Source organism: Lygodium microphyllum, chromosome 5 (assembly GCF_053477565.2).
Source record: "Lygodium microphyllum isolate KBCC chromosome 5, Lygodium_microphyllum_v1.1.10, whole genome shotgun sequence".
NCBI classification, from domain to species: domain Eukaryota; kingdom Viridiplantae; phylum Streptophyta; class Polypodiopsida; order Schizaeales; family Lygodiaceae; genus Lygodium; species Lygodium microphyllum.
Window position 1 is genome coordinate 29,380,073 of NC_141139.1, and position 13,045 is coordinate 29,393,117.

The following is a 13,045-nucleotide window of genomic DNA, read 5'->3' on the forward strand; positions in this document are numbered from 1 at the left end:
GTATTTTGGGAAGTATTGTCATGGTGGATTACCATAGCTTCTCCATGATCCTATTCGATGTGCTGTGGTTCAAAGTGGTACTTGAAGGAGTTGGAGCAATAGTAGCAATAGTTTGGAGCAATAGTTTGACAAGGTCTATCTGGATTTCTCGAAATAGATTTTGGAAAAAAATGAAGGATTTGTGCGACACATTTGTGTTGCCAACCCATTGTGAATAGGTGCATGAACTCATATTTTTTTAAATTTTATTACGACATGGTATATGCCACAAAAGTTAAATCTCTCTTGTACGTGATTTTGAACATGTAATTTTCTATCCAAACCCCTGACAACCTCGATGCTGGTATGTTATACCTTCAACTCCCCGAAGTGTGAGAGTATATGATCAAAGCGATGTTCCGAGTGTAGATGAGGACAGTATGCAAATAGAGGGGTCGATATTGCAAGGGGTGGAGACCACCGAAAGCTTGGAGCATGCAGAGGAGCCAGAATTGAGTAACAATGATGGAAGTACAGGAGTCCAAGAATTCTTTGAGAACAAGGTGGACTCATCCTTTTGTGGTGGCATGTCTATTGACCTTCAAGTGTATGCGGAGTTGTGTCAAGAGATTAACATGGGACCATAGGGTACTCCATACTTAGAGCATCCACCTACTCAATTCATTAACAAATCACTTATAAGGGTACATAAGATATGCATTTTAAGTAAGATTATTTTTTTAAGATTTATATTATCATGCTTTGTATGATTTATATTGATTATGCTAACATCAATTTTTGTCTATGTAGGTAACCTTTGTGGATATTTAGATCATCACGATGAGTCGAGGGATGAGCGATGAGGAGCTATAGGAGATCTTCATGCGTATGTCTCTAGATCACCTAGCTCGATTCGGAGATATGGCAGACTAGGAGCTGTCTCGAACACCATCAGCTCGTTCTGTTAGATCTACTTTGGTGCGCTCTGATGCTTCAATTTCCAACAGAGGAGGTCGACACTCTAGACTTGGGCCAGACGGAGGGAGTGGTTCTAGGGGATGCTAGGAGACATGGATGCTGTGAGCCCATGGTCCGCTTGGAATACAAGTGCTACTCCTTGCTCTCGTGGCAGCTCGAGAGAGCATGGCTCAGGTGGTTATTGTGGAGGTACCAACACAATGTCTCCATCTCATCATTTTGTTGGAGTTGCATCACCTATGGGATTTGTCACACCTATGGGGATGTCTACTCCAGTCACTCTAGCTTTTGCTTAGAGCTGGCCATAGGTGGCACCCCTATGGATACTACTCTGAGAGATACTACCCCCGTAGCTACACCAGATGTACAGGGGTCTCTTGGATATGCCCTGGAGCGTAGTCGCAGGTGGAAGGGGACACATCTTAGGCATATCCTAGAGTGGTATGGATACCTTGTAGATGATAAGACAGGAGGCATCATCATGAATGATGAGGGGAGGAGGGTGATGGCTCGTATGAGAGAGCTGTGCCAATAAGTTTTTCTACACAAGTCTTGGATCATTGGAAAAACATACCAGAGGGGAGCAAGGACTACATAGTAGCATCCTTGCATGAGGAGTTTCTGGTACATGTCGCAGCAGATAGGTTTTCCACATGCTGGATGATGGAGTGCATGCATGCGTACATGTCACACAGACGATCGAACACACGCAAGGCAACTAAGAGTGGGGCCTCAAAGCCGGAGGGGCTAGATGCAGATGATTGGCGTCGACTCAGGGAGGGGGCTACATATCCTCCATGATGTTGGAGATAGTAGCGCGAGGCGGCAAGGGCACAACTAGATGTAGGAATGTTTCATCATCTTGGGAGTGGCAGCCATAGGATATATCTAGAGGGCTTTGTAAGTTTTTCTTTTATTCTACTTACTTATTTTTTTGTAATATCCCTTGTACTGACAATCGTGTTTCTAACTGTTGTATTTTGTTTTCTTTGTGGCACTCCATTACAAACCATGATCCCACCGGCCTAGAGACTCGATGTGCAGAGAGACACGGTCTCACTGCATTGATCGACTGATTGTATGGATGCGGTGGCCCTATAAGTCACTCATCTTTCTTGTCCATAGTTACTAAATTTAATTAAAATGCATTATTGTATGGTGGATTAATGTGTAGTTTTTTCTTTTTTTGCAGAGTTAGTTCAATGCTCCTTTGTGACGGGACGTGATTTCGGATGGCAAGAATCTATAGCTCACCCTTGGATCCATGGAGCTCACATTCTCTTCTTTTTTGGTCACATGATTTGTGTAGACATTTTCTATGTAGTAGTAGTATCTTGCCATGATTGTACCGTCGCTTTCATTATGTGATCATGTATTTATTTTATGTATCAGTGTTATGATTCAAGTACACTTTGCCTTCATTTACACGAGCCTTGTACACATTACTGAAACTCTTTTGTATGGCCCAAATAAAGCACATAGTGTTATTTGTGGCAGGGCAGCTTGTTGCTCTGCCACAATTTTCTTTTTCCCTATTACTGTTGCTATTAGCATCGCAAATTTACCACACACATCGTTATTAGCATCACAATATGTATCACAAAGCATCGTTATCAGCATCGTTATCTATGTCGGTATCAGCATTGCAAATGCGACGCTAATACTGACACAAATAGCGATGCTGATAATGACACTGATATCGACTGTTCTACGGCATCACTAATATTGACGTTTTTTGCGATGACGGGGAAAATTTTATTATGAACATTTTCGTCGCTTTTTAAACGTCGGTATAAGGCATGTATCTTGTAGTGAGAGCTAAGGATCCTAATTGTAGATAAATAATATATTTAAGAGAAGAGAAACCAAAAGGTATATAGTGCAAGAGTTGACTGATCAGGCACCATAGGATGACATTGCAAAGGAAGAAGAAGAAGAGCTTATAGAAAATGAGGAGTTTGGAGCAGAATCAGAAGACTTTGAGTTAAGTGTTGATCTTAGAGATGATGATGAGCAGTGATGGCACATATCAAAGGATGTGTAGGTTTAGAGGGGATGGATGTCATGTGGTTTCACATTCAATTAAATTAAGGAAAAGATATGTGTGTAAGTATTCCACCTATATTCTTATGGGATATTTACTCGTGATCTTTGGGGGGTCACCTTATAGAAGCCCTCTACATAATGTGCACTAGAAATGCGTTTTTTAAAATTTTGTATAATTTTATATAACCCTTCTGTGAATTTGGGAGGCAATAGTTATATCCATTTTGTAAATCTAAAATTTAAAGAGAAGGTGCATTTTTGTGGCCCCTTCTATACAATTCAAATTAAAACATAGTGAATCAAATTTTAGAGTGGCAAATTGTGTTTGGATTTTGAATTGATCCTTCATAGATTGGAGACATGGAATGCTTGGCATACCCCTATATTTTCATCCTACTTGGAGATTTACTCTTCTACCAACATGGAGGTATCCCTCCCCTGGTGGATCTTGAAGCATCTCTCAATGCTACCACAAAAGTTGCTCCTACCGTAAGGTAAGGCAAGGTAAGGAGTTGCTTAGATAGAAGGAAGGCAAGTTGATTGCTTTGGGTATGGCTAGAACTTGGAACTTGAGAGGAGGTGGTTGAGATGACTTCCCTTTCTCTCAAAGGTTTTGTATCCCATTGTGTATGATAAGGTTTTTCCTTGATTCCTCTTGCGTATGTAGTAATGCTGTGGCATAGCCAGCTTGCTTCTTAAGTTTAAATCAATTCATGTTTATATTTCTAGATCAATTTTATATCCTTCATCTTCTTGGATATGATATCTACCATATAATTCTCTTGGGCAAGTTACTCAAGAATATATGTGTGTATCACGGGGGTTGAAAATAAGGTATTTTTAAAATACCATTTTATATACTTTTTACATATATAAGGGCATAATATAAATGAGTTATTTACAGATTGAATAGAAAAGGGTCATATTTTAGTTAAAATTTTTCACTGATAAGGATACTTATAAAAAGGCCTTGAATGCACATGATGTAGAGGATATACAAATAGTAACTTCCTTGAGGTAATTCTCTATCTACCAATTCTATTTTAGCAAAAAATTTATGAGTATTTGATGAAACTAGTTTTTTAAAAATTTTAAGTCAATCTACATGTAAATTACAACAAAAGGCAATCATAGGAGTGGCCTAACAAAGCCCAATAGGTGCAAATCATTGATGCACAATATCTTATTAACCAACAAACATACAAGATTGATAGTAATTATGAAAGTACAACAAGCATGCATGAAATAACTAGAATATATATGGAGTAGCGAATTTGGGAAGAAAAAAAGTGATAATATTTTATTTTTGGAAATAACTATAGATCTACAACAATGGGTAATAGCATTCACAGCAGCAAGTCTATTTGCAACAATAGTAAGACTTATAAAAGTAATATTTTATTACAATCTATGATTTAAAATTTGCAAGCATTTAGAGCATGTAGATCTAAAGCTAATAGCACAAGGTACAACTAATACGATCTCTATCAAATTTGACATGATGTATAAGGATGCTAAACCAATTTACGCTTAAATACTTGTTTTGAAGCATTGTTATAGCTAGGATATAGAAAGTATGCTTATTGTTTTTTTAAAAGATGACTCATCTTTATTGAAGTAAGAGAATAATAGATACCATCTCCTTCTTCATGATAATTACACAAAAAGATTGAAGTTTTGTCTTGATATAGAGTCACCACTCTAAATACATGCTCTCCATGTTGAGATTGAGTGCATATCTCAAGGAGTTGGATTGCAAGATTTTAGATTTAATCCAACATGGATAGAGGTAGTTATAGTAATCTTATATGTTTGCCAGGCTATCTAGAGTGTAAGTCATAATCACGATTGTTTCATATTTGATGAGATTGTGATGATTCCAACATTCCCACTACTTCACATATAGAACCTCAAGAATTGTCGATTTCATCATCTATAACGGTAGATCGTAGCTTGAGTAGCAAAAGTTATTGAAGAATACTCTAATCCCATAACCAACACTAAAATGACGCTAGCTCAAAACCAAGGTTGGGAGCTAGACAACAAAATACAAATGCATATTTCCCAAAGAATGGCTACTAATACAAAATTTGATGTCACCAGCATGTGAAAGGTCACTTGTGAGTCAGAGGTGGAGTAGTAGCTAGGCGGCCAAATCTACCCCAAAAACACATCCCTAAAGCCACAACCTAAAGATGATGGAACATAGCACTAACATTAGATAGCACAAGAGAGTTCTCTACAAATTGAGGTGTTCTCTACATTGGGGTGCATATAGTAAAGGAGAGGATAAAGAATGATGGAATACGAGATTATGATATGATGGATGGATGATGAATGAAATGTGTGCCCTAACTATAAGCATTGAATAGTCTTGGATAGCAACCCAAAATATGGACACCCAACCTTTTTGGGGCTTTAAGTATGAAACCAAATGGAAATTAAGGAAAAGAAATGCACTTAATGATTGGATTTCTCAATCAGATATAAGGGTATTTTCTGATAATGTAGCAAAAATAGGGGGAATTCTGAAGGTGTTGCTAAGCCTGCAAAATTTGCTTGCATTCTCTAATGAAGAGGATCTTCACCTCTCTAAGCACCTCTACTTTAATACTATGTAAAGAAAAATGATGGGAGAGCACATATTCACACCATATATATATATATATATATGATGAGTAAAAAATGATGTGTGTGTGTGTGTGTGTGTGTGTGTGTGTGTGTGTGTGTGTGTGTGTGTGTGTGTGTGTGTGTGTGTGTGTGTGTGTGTGTGTGTGTGTGTGTGTGTGTGTGTGTGTGTGTGTGTGTGTGTGTGTGTGTGTGTGTGTGTGTGTGTGTGTGTGTGTGTGTGTGTGTGTGTGTGTGTGTGTGTGTAGCGAGAGGTTGATGATGAGTAAAAAATGTTGAAACCAAATGGAAATTAAGGAAAAGAAATGCACTTAATGATTGGATTTCTCAATCAGATATAAGGGTATTTTCCGATAATGTAGCAAAAAAAGGGGGAATTCTGAAGGTGTTGCTAAGCCTGCAAAATTTGCTTGCATTCTCTAATGAAGAGGATCTTCACCTCTCTAAGCACCTCTACTTTAATACTATGTAAAGAAAAATGATGGGAGAGCACATATTCACACCACACACACACACACACACACACACACACACACACACACACACACACACACACACACACACACACACACACACACACACACACACACACACACACACACACACACACATAGAGAGAGAGAGGTTTGCGAGAGAAACACAAGAGTGTATGGTAAAAACTTTGTGTGTGTGTGTGTGTGTGTGTGTGTGTGTGTGGAGCGAGAGGTTGATGATGAGTAAAAAATGTTGAACATTGAATCATGTTAAATGAATCATACTAATATAATGGAGCAAAACTTTGAGATGATTATACTAGCCTAGTTGATCAAGTGGTAGCACTTGAAGGGAATTTACACTACTGCAGAGAGAGTGAAATGTAGAAGGGCTCTTTGAGTGTCAAAGATTATGAGTAGCAATTGCCATGTGCTCTAGAGGGTGGAAATCAATAGGGTAGCCTACTATGATAGCAAATGTAGTTGTAGTAGAGTTTGCATAAGCAAAATGAAAATATGCCCAAGCTATAAACCATGCACAAGAGCCATATGCAAAGCTGAATGAAAGGGACTTGAACAACAAAACACATATATAGAGTGTCAAGAGAATGGCTGGCAACACACAATTTCACGTCACTAACATGAACATGCAAATTAAGGTTGCCAACCACTTGAAGGTGGAGTGGCAATAGCTAGGAGGCCTAATTTTTCCTAAAATGTAGCCATATCTTCTCTTAAATATTGATCTTATTTTGTGTATATACAATACTAGGACACCTTAGCAATGAATGAATGAAATCAAAAGACATGGCATCAACTATTAGTCTTTTTTCTTTAACCTCAATCATTAAGCCCATAACTACTACTAATCTAAGTGCCTAGTAATGTAATGTGCCCACCTATCGGCTTTCCATGCACATTTTTTGTAGTTCATCGAGAGACGAATCTAAATGACACCACCCGGCACTCCCATGGAATGTTACGGGGTTTGTCACCTAGGGTTTCTCAAATCCGCCTCGCAATGGAACATTCATGGCCAAACCCACTAGGATCGACTTGAAACTTGGGGTCCCTATTGGTCAAGGTCTCCTGACAGCATTCTAGTGTTAGATCTTGAACATCCTACTTTACGCAGAGATACCCAAGCCAAAGCAGACCCATGCCACACTTGGTTTAAAGAGATGAGAAACGAGAGGGATGCATCACTCAACCTATGTGCCCGTAGGGTAGTACCCTAGAACAGCATCAATCGAGGTTCTAACCTAACAATTTCTCAAGGTTAAATGTCGTAAAACCTTGTGAGAAGCCTCAAGTTCGTCCTACAACCAGGGTGGTCCTAGAGAACTAGGAGGCTTCACACAAGGTTCTACGGACATTTAACCCTGAGAAATTGTTAGGCTAGAACCTTGATTCATGCCGTTTTAGGGGACCAAAATGGGAGTATGCCCTACGGGCAGAGAGATTGAGCTATACATCTCTCTCATTTCCCATTCTCTTTGAACCATGTGTGGCATGGGTCTGCTTTGGCTTGGGTATCTCTACGTAAAGTAGGATGCCGACGCTAGAATGTTGTCAGGAGACTTTGACCCAAGTTTCAGGTTGATCCTAGTGGGTTTGGCCACAAACGTTCCGTTGTGAGGCAAACTTGAGAAACCCTAGGCAACAAACCCTGTAACATTCCATAGGAGCGCTGGGCGGCGTCGCTTAGATTTGTCTCTCGATAGACCACTAAAAATGTGCCTAGATAGGCAATAGGCAACGGGCACATTATAGTTGGTAGCAAACCAACGAATAAAACAATCAAGATACAAATAAATTGGGAAGAGTGAAGTGATGTTTTCAATAGAAAACATTTTTTTCTTTTACTCACTTGTGGATTATTGCTGCTTCTAGACCTATGAGGCATGGAGCAGGTTCCTCATATTTCATATCATGTTTGGGATAGCTATGAACTCTTCAAGTTATCGTAGACGATCTGACATGATGGGGATCCTGGAGCGACTCTACAATCCTTCACTGCTGTATGCAGAAAGGCGTTGGACTTGGAGCGCGGGTTGCTACTACATAGATGCCAGCCGACTCACCTTCTTTAAAACAATCTAAAGAGGCTAAAATGGTTGGAGGACTTATATATTATCAAGTTATTCATCTTCCATGAGGCATGTGTGAACTCGATGATCCTACACATTGATGTCGACAAGTAGAACAGACTCACTATATCTTTGAGGAGGTGGTCAAAGTTTTGTCAGCAGATAGATTTAAAGTAATGGGACGAAACGAAACTCATGGCTATCAAAAATAGGATTTCCTAAACTTCCCATGGCTTAGCGCTAATTCCTGAGAATCTATTCCCTAAACCCATATTATTATTCCATTCCCGTAGTTGAATCTAATAGGGAATTATTAACCTAGCATTGACGTATCTCTTGTAAAGAAAATCATCCTAGCCAATCTCTATCTATCCCCAAATAATTGTACTTGATGCTTATGCTTCTTTATGGATAAATGATAATTCTATGATTATTTGATTTGTTGCATAGTAGTGATGAAAAATAATTTTTGCATTGATATAGGTTGTGTAGAGATGTGCAAATGCAATCCTAACACAAAAGTTCAAATTGAAAACCAGATACAACCGCAAACATAGAACCAAAATCATATCCCTACACTAAGCCCGACGGAGACACAAGAGAAAAATTTTCTTTTGGAAAAAATTAAACCACTGGCATTTGATAGAAATGGGAAGACTGTTGAAGCTGTTGCCGAAGTATGGGTTGAATCCATGGAGGATTACTTCAGTGCAGCAGGTTCATCACCTGTAAACCAGGCTATGATTGCCACAATGGCAAAGCTAGGCTCTGGTGGAAGCAATGGTGTAAAGACCAAGAAGTCATGGAAAGCACCTTTAAGTTGAAACAATTGGGCCTATCTCTAGAGGCGTACTCGAAATTTTTCTCCTTGTTAAAATACACCCCAACAATGAGTATTCCCCAATAAGTCTCAAAGTTTTGTGATGGGTTGAACTCACCAATGAACACTCCATTGGAATCAATGTGTCCTTTGGATTTACAAGATGCATTGATAAGAGCGCGACCTATTTCCCAAGAAGTCCATCCAAAGTCTAGGAATAATAGACCCTGGTCTCACAAAGACTAGAATCCAGGGATGTTGAAAGCTCAATTTAAAAGGGTGCAAGGACAGAGTCAAGGCCAAAGGAAAAAGCTAAGGGAAAATTCAATCAATGACTTTGTCCCCACTCAATGAAACAACCAAAGTCTACAATGTTTTCACTACAAGAAACCTGGGCATTTCAAAAGAGAATGTCTTAAACTTGGCGAAGATCGTCATCAAGGAAAATTTGGTGGCCAAGCCAGGACTACCCCGTGGCCGTGGACGTACAACAGAAGGAAGGTTGAAAACTTCTAATATCACCACTAAGGGAATCAATAGAGAAGAAGACCTGTCCATGGAAGCTGGGATTGAGAGGGCATCCATTCATGCCACTCTCCATAAAAAGGGCTTGAATCGCCAATTTTCGGTGATCCAAACTCCATCGGATTACCAAGGTAGGAAATGCAAACCCCTGATTGATTGTGGCAGTACTTATTCTTTCATTTCACCAGCTTGTGCAAGAAGGTTAGGGATAGCCACTATAGCTGCACCTACCTTGCTTATCAAACTACCAAATGGGCGAGATATTACTTGCACAAGACAAACTGCTAAGGTGGAATTTCTACTTGGAAACAAGCCCACATATGTTAAGTTCAGGGTAATGAATCTAGGATTCCATGAGTCCCTACTCAGGATGGACTGGCTAGTTCCCAATGATGCTCACATCCATTGTGGGAAGGGCCAAGTCTCCTTTCAGGATCCTAAAAGTGAGTTAGTTACAACTCAAGGAGAAGCACGTAAACCAAAGATCCAACTAGCCAAGACAGCGCGAATAGCTCAAGGAATAAGGAAAGGATTACCTGTCTATCTAATCAAGCTAAACAAGTCAGGACAGGTAGAGGACTCCAGTGAAGAACCATCATGGTTAAAAGAGTACGTGGATGTGTTCCTAGAAGAATTGATAGAACTACCACCGCCTAGGAAAGTGGATCATGAGATTAAGCCAATACCAAGTGCTACACCAGTTTCGAAAGGGCCCTACAAGATGTCCATTCCTAAAGCTATTGAGTTAAAGAAACAACTATTGGACCAAGGGTACATACACCCCAACATCTCTCCTTGGGGGGCTTGAGTCTTGTTCTAAAAGAAGAAGGATGGTACACTTCATCTTTGCATTGACTATAAAGGCTTGAACCAAGTAACCACATCAAGAATAAATATCATATCCCAAGGATAGATGAGTTATTTGACCAATTGCAAGGAGAAAAAATATTCTCCAAAATTGATTTGAGGTTAGGATACTACCAGATCCGCATCAAGGATGAGGATATTCCTTGTTAAGACATTTGCAGTCACACCTACTTCAGTCCCTTTGTAAGGAGTAATGAGGGCTCGCGACCACAATCCCATATGCACAGAAGGAGAAAGTACCACCACTCAATTCCTATAAAGCATTGTACTTGCACTCCTTTTCTAATGCAATGATAGTACTCTTTTCTTTTCAGTAAAGTGTCTTGTCACTATAAATACACAAGATTGTTTTTATGAGTCCAAGTCTCAATCTTGGAACCTAATTCACTTGTGTGACAATTTGTCTTTGTCAGGGTCAATGTCTTCATGAGTTTCTTCTTTCTCTTTCAACCTCCATAGCTTCCGCATCATCCATGCTCTAGATCCCACATATTTTAACATGGCATCAGAGCTCAATTGAGCATGATCTAGATCTTATTTCACTCCTCTCAGCTTCTCTTCATCTCAGTTCAACTCAAGTTGAGTGCATAACCCTCATTTCTCACTTGAATCTCACAATCACCTTGTGGAAGCCATAGGCAAACATGACGTGCTGCACTTGGAGCTTTCGTATCTCATCATAGAGCTCATATCTTTAGAGGCTTCCTTCTAGAAAATTTTTCATTTACTCAGGGAGAAGATTCCTATCACCTAATACCTTGACATTGGCCACTCCAAATCCCAACATTGAAGAAATTTGTGGTCACTATTTAGAATGCGCCTGTTGTTTTTCGCACAACTGCCGCCATCAATATAGCTCACGATGTCGATGACCACCATAAGGCATTGATAGCCCTTGAAGTAATCTTCATCCTCATATATATATTTTCTAAAATGAACAAGTATAGCTCCTGCAATGTGAAAAAAACCAGACTGCCCCCCGAAACCCTAACTGTGACTCCATAGCCAAACTTCACCAAGCTAAAAAAACTCATCATTTTCTCTCTCCTGCCACTTGGAAAAGTCCACTATGACTTAGATCTGAAGGTCCCAACATCAAAACAAGAAGGGGGGGATTTGGATCTGAAAGAACTTGAAGGATTTTGCAGATTTGGAAGACTCAAGGAAGAAACATAGTGTCCATTGACACTCATTTAGTGTTCTTAGCACTTGTGTCTTTTGAGACATCTCAACCAACTCTTCTATTGCTTAAATATGATAATTTTGAAGCTGATTTGTTTCTATTCCCGCAAGTCTAACATGGGCAAAGACTGTTCAACTGGCCGCTTCTTCATACCTGGACCCGCATCAAACTCATCCCAATGAAGAAGGGCCTTTGGGCCATTACCACCAGATAAGAAAATAAGCCTCGTGATGTGGACCTTGCTATCACTTGGCAAAATGACGATGATAAGGCTCATGCCATAATCAAAATGGAGCTAGATGACAGCTATATCCACCATGTGGATAACAATGAGACTTCATAGGATACATGGAAGAGACTTGACACATTATTTGGTGCATAGTCCAAATCATCAAATTATGGTCTCTTGATTGAGTTTTTCATGCTTAAAATGAAGTCCAGCACATCACTTGCCACACATCTAAATTACATGGAAGGACTTCTAACCCAACTTGCAAGAATCAACATTAAAATGGAAGAAGATGTTTGCATCGGTGTTCTACTTAAGAGTTTGCCTCCTGAATATAATAATGTATCAACAACTTTAATCAACATGCCAAACCCTAAACTTGTTGATATCCAAGCACCATTGTTAGAGATGGAAAAGAAGCTAAAAACTAAGGAAGAACCAAGCACCTCTAGAGATTAACATGCATTATATGTTGACAGCAGGTACAAAGGCAAGAAGGATCAGCTCTTCTGTGACTTCTGCAAAAGGACCAGACACACGATAAGTACTACCATGCCACCAAAAAGAGATCCCAAAAGACCTATCTAGTTGCAATCAAAGAAAAAGAAGAAAATAAAGCAAAGGAAGAAGAAGAAGAAGAAGAAAGAGATCCCAAAAGGCCTATCTAGTTGCGATCAAAGAAAAAGAAGAAAACAAAGCAAAGGAAGAAGAAGAAGAAGAATATCACTAGGAGAAGGACAAACCTCATTAGTCCTTCTATTGAGATAGACTTTTTTAGCTTTGTATTTCCTAGCCCTAATGCCTCAAACATAAACTTGTAAAATCCTCAGTTGGCCATGTACTATAGCCTATGTACACTTTGTGAGACCCCTGCTACATCCTTTAGATGTCCATCATGTTTTTGGTACCCACACTTAGTCTTTTTTGCAATAGCCTTTGGAGTTTTTCCATGTTTATGGTGTGCCCACACTTTGCAAGTGTTGCTTTCACTAAAGCCTCTACACACTTTGTACTTCTGGTTGTGATTGAGGAGGGGTGTTGAGATATTTGCAATCACACCTACTTTAGTTCCTTTGTAAGGAGCAGTGAGGAATCAGGACCAGAATCCCATATGCATAGAAGGAGAAATTACCACCACTCAATTCCTATAAAGCATTGTACTTGCACTCTTTTTCTAATGCAATGATAGTACTCTTTTCTTTCCAGTAAAGTGTCTTATCACTGTCA